This window comes from Crinia signifera, chromosome 2, assembly GCF_055691185.1.
Source record: "Crinia signifera chromosome 2, ASM5569118v1, whole genome shotgun sequence".
Lineage (NCBI taxonomy): Eukaryota > Metazoa > Chordata > Amphibia > Anura > Myobatrachidae > Crinia > Crinia signifera.
This window is the reverse complement of record NC_139218.1, coordinates 298,208,896-298,213,912: the sequence shown is the minus strand read 5'-3', so window position 1 is coordinate 298,213,912 and position 5,017 is coordinate 298,208,896. Positions and strand designations below refer to the sequence as shown.

General features: G+C 46.4%; 1 pseudogene; it reads left to right on the top strand.

The window, feature by feature from the left end:
• The first annotated feature begins 2,371 nt into the window (after positions 1-2,371).
• Positions 2,372-2,490, top strand: LOC146061446 (5S ribosomal RNA; annotated as a pseudogene).
• Positions 2,491-5,017: the final 2,527 nt, after the last annotated feature.

The window sequence follows — 5,017 nt, the reverse complement described above, 5'->3', positions numbered from 1 at the left end:
CGGAGGACGCGCACCGCCGCCCCTCGCGGGCTCGCTGCGCTCGCCACGCTTCGGGTTGGCGTTTATCGTGGGGTGACGACGGGGACATCTATAATGTGAAATGGGTCATATTGGCCCATTTCACATTTTTCACATTTTCTCACGATTTCAATGTTAAAAAATATTTTAACATTGAAACCTATGGAAAAATCGGGGGCATCGCGTCGGTCGCGTCGGGACCAATGTTAATGGTCCCGACTGACGCGATGCCCCCGATATTTTACCTTTCCCGACACGATCCTCACGATTTCAATGTTAAAATATTTTTGGTACTCTTTACCTAGAACGGCGCCAGCGATTGAAATCGCGGTCGTCGGGGGTAAAAATCGCGGTCATCGCGGGCATCGCGGGTAAATCGGGATGGCCGCGATGCCCGCGATTTTCCCATAGGGAACAATGTTAAAACGGCAGATTGACCGCGATTTTACTGTTAAATGCCTCAATGGACCCGATTTGGGGCCAAATAGGCCAAATTAACCCTTAAATGTCCCCCCAAATTTTTAACGCCACCCCACGATCCACGCCAACACGAAGCGTGGCGAGCGCAGCGACCCCGCAAGGGGCGGCGGTACGCGTCCTCCGACCTTTTCATGCCCTACTATCCACTAGGGCGTGGTGTGAGAATATAATAGTGTGGCGAGCGCAGCGAGCCACCGAGCCCGAAGCGTGGCGAGCGCAGCGAGCCCCGCGAGGGGACGCGGATACCTTCACAGGTAGACGCGTCCCCTCGCGGGCTTCACAGGTGTCCGCCTCGCCACGGACACCTGTGAAGCCCGCGAGGGGACGCGCATAACTGTGAAGGTATCCGCGTCCCCTCGCGGGGCTCGCTGCGCTCGCCACGCTTCGGGCTCGGTGGCTCGCTGCGCTCGCCACACTATTATATTCTCACACCACGCCCTAGTGGATAGTAGGGCATGAAAAGGTCGGAGGACGCGTACCGCCGCCCCTCGCGGGCTCGCTGCGCTCGCCACGCTTCGGGTTGGCGTGGATCGTGGGGTGGCGTTAAAAATTTGGGGGGACATTTAAGGGTTAATGGGCTCTGTGGCCCATTTAACATTGATTCCTATGGCCAAATCGGGTGGATTGAGCCATTTAACAGTAAAATCGGGTCCATCGCGCCTTTTAACATTGATTCCTATGGGAAATCGGGAGCATCGCGTCGCGGGCATCGCGGGTACATTTATGGCCGGCCGCGACGCGACCGACACGATTTCCATGTTTAACATTGGTTTCAATGGGAAATCGCGGGCATCGCGTCGGTCGCGTCGCGGCCATACATAAATGTACCCGCGATGCCCGCGACGGGCGCCCTTTTAGGTAAAGAGTACCATATTTTTTAACATTGAAGCCTATGGAAATATCGGGGGCATCGCCCCAATGTTAATGGTCCCGACCGACGCGATGCCCCCGATATTGTGCCTTTGCCGGCAAAATGGACCTGATTTCAAAGGAAATCGGGTCCATCGTGTGGATTGTGTACCTTAACTTAAAGGTACACGATCCACAAGATTGTGGCCGTGCTAGGAAACAAGTACCATTAAAACCTTTCTAGGCTATAAACCATTACCTCCTATTCTAATATGCCTTTGGAGAAAAGACATATGGAATTTTTTCCTTTTGGAGAATCATTGCACACCTAATGCACACCTAGCGCAGCGTGTGGAGAGAGCAGGAGCATTTTTTTTTCCTACACATATCACGTAAGTATAGGCATCTATTAGGAATAATTTAACATATCCCCTATGTGGAATATACTTCAGCATGGCTTATTTGATACTGATGGTAGAATTCACAGCATGGATGTCTACCCGTTGCACCATCACATTAGGGGAGCGTTCCGGACATCTCGCCGTCTGGAACGCAATATTGGAAAGCACAACAGTGCGCATGCACCGGTGTGGAAAGCAGGGTTGAAACGCACACCAGTGCGCATGTACCCAAGCCCCGAATTACAGCACACATTAGTGCGCATGCGCTAAAGTATGAAGTGCTGGATATGTAATGTAACGTTTGCAATCCATCACGCTGAGGGGACGGAGACCACGAGGATCGTAGGTCCGTATCCCCGCAGACTATAGAAATACCAACACATGCTTAAAATCTTCTGTCTTGTTAATAATAGAGCCTATCCGGATAAACCGGAAACAGGAAGTACCACAGGTGGAACGCACGCCAGAACGCACACACGCATACAGTTATCTAATTATGATTTACAGTATATGGGCCAGTTTTTATCCCTCATAGGATATACACAGCTCCTCATATACTTCAGAGTTAGAGGAGCTACTCCTTTAGCTATGGACATTATCCTCAATAGTTATGGGCTATTTTGACCTACAGCCATACCACATTGGATAGGCCCAATCTCGTCTGATCTTGGAAGCTAAGCAGTGTTGGGCCTGGTTAGTACTTGGGTGGGAGACCACAAGGGAACACCAGGTGCTGTTTTTTTTTCTTCTTTAGTCTCATTAATCATCTAGTGAAACAGGATATGACATCACACACCCATCCCTATATAAACCTGGCTAGATATTCCATCAGTCTGCATTCAGGCACTGGAAGCACAGGAGCTAGATCATTGATCCAGGTTGGTTGCACCTTGAAAGGTCTTTTTCATTGTTATGCTGACTGTTCACTTGTCCACTGATTATCTTATATGTAATGTGGACATTACATTTTTTTCTATTTGCTAAATATTTGTACACCTTTTTTGTAAATCCATATAGTAATGTGAAAACCCTGATTGTAATGGGATTTCCATTGTCACTCAGGTTATTGCACTATACCTAGTGGAAATATCATCCTTTAATCCTACTTGAGGTTCTCTTATCCTGTGGGGTATGTATTATTGAAATGACCCTCACTCCAGGAGAGAAATATAATTATTTCTACCTTTTATCTACATGCTCATCTTCCCAAACTGTAATCTTTTAAAAAAAATGATTTTTCAGATAAGAGTTCTTTTCCATAATCTTTAACACTATCAAGAAATCTTTAAACCTAACTTCAAATGGTTTAGGTATGTACATTTTATGAAGTTTTTACGGCACACTCTCATTTCTATATACTCTTAATGTGGTATGGTGATATGTCCATATTTTCCATTATTTAGAGAACATAACCCCTGATGAAGTCATTTATGACGAAACGTGTTGGGTATCATTTTTGGAACAATTGGATTATGGAATCCGTGTCTGTTTTGATCTAATAAATTTTACTGATTTTAATTGTAAGATCTACCAATTAATTGTTGATTGAGGTGGTGGATCACATCAAGCACACCCTATATCTTTGTTATATATATATATATATATATATATATATATAACGCAGCACATTTTATTATGAATGTATAACAAACATCGGTACTTGTGTATTAACACGGTGCCAGTTACGTAGTCAGCGTAGTGTCCCTGTCAGTATCAGCATTGAGTTCCCACAGCCAGAGTAGTTAGCGTAGTCAGCGTCCCTGTCAGTATCAGCGTCAGAGATCAGATCAGACCATTCTCCCCGAGTCCCTGTGCTATGGTTTAATCCACTTCCTTAAAAGGGATCAGGTTTTCAGGCTCTGGGCCAGTACTTCTAGTTGATTACCTGTGTCAGTGCTACAGTCCTGAGCTCCTGAGTTAACCCATGCTACGCATGTCACTTTAACCTTGCGGTGCTGCCTCTGCTCACAGCTTGCCACGTGGTCGCTGAGTCTGCTGCTGGAAGGTATCCTGTTTTTGACAGTTAGCAAAGGATCCAGTGTCGACGTCCAGTGTCTACTGCCAATGTCTAGTGTTGACAGCTAGTGCTTCAGTCTACCTCCTGAAGCGTGGTTCAGTGGCAAGGCCCCACAGTGATTCTCAGTCGTGTTCAAGGTACTACAGTTGTTCACAGTTGTATCCAAGTGCTACAGTTATTCACAGTTGTATCAAAGTGCCGCAGATATTCACAGTTGTACCACTGTTATTCACAGTTGTCTCCAAAGTATACGGTTGTTCATAGTTGTATCCAAGTGCCGCAGTTAATCAGTTATCACAGTGGTTCACGATTGTATCCAAGTACTACAGTTATTCACAGTGGTGTCCAAGTTCTGTAGTTGATCACAGTTGTCTCCAAAGTGCCATAGTGGTTCACAGTTGTGTCCAAATGCAGCAGTTATTCACAGTTATCTCCAAAGTACCACAGTCATCCACAGTCACCTCTAAGTCTTCGCAGTTATCTCCAAGTCTTCATAGTCATCCACAGTCGTCTCCAAGTTCTTCAATCATTTCAAAGTCTTTACAGTTTTCTCCAAGGCCCTCACAATCATCTACAATTTCTTACAGTGGTCTCCAAATCCTCCAGTCATCTCCAACCTCTTTTACAGTTGTTCATTCTAGTTCTATGCAACAGTCCATCCATTGATATATGAACTGCTACTGTTATTACTGTTAACTTATTCTTTACATTATCAGTATTTGTTGCTTGTTTCTATTTCAGTTTATTCAGTGACTGTACTGCAATACCTTATCATTAAATCTTCTAAACCTCACTCGACTCCGTTTATCCTGTACTTGATGGGTGTTTGAGAAAGCACTACATCCATCCACTCACTTCCTCAGCTGCCTCCTCCGTGCCAGTCCCACAAAAACCCCAAAGTGGGACACCAAACACACTAACACCCAAGTGCTCCCAGCGGCCCCAAGTGCTCGATGGTGGTGGAGAGGAGTGATCTGCGGCAAGTTGGAATGCCCGGCAGTGGGGAGTTCCCAGGGAGGACAGGTGAGTGGGGGTGTACAGTATGTAGGTGCGCACCAGTGCTTGAGACACTGTTGGCGCAGATCGACATACTGTAGTACGCCCGGAAATTTTCCAGGACAGCCTTCTGCAGCAGTGCAGCTGAGCCTGGAAAATTTCTGGGCATAAAACTGAAGCAGTTAATACTGTTCGGGCCAGCTCAGGAGTGTTACCTCTCCCATTGTAAGATGGTGCTGCCAGATAGTTTTGCCAC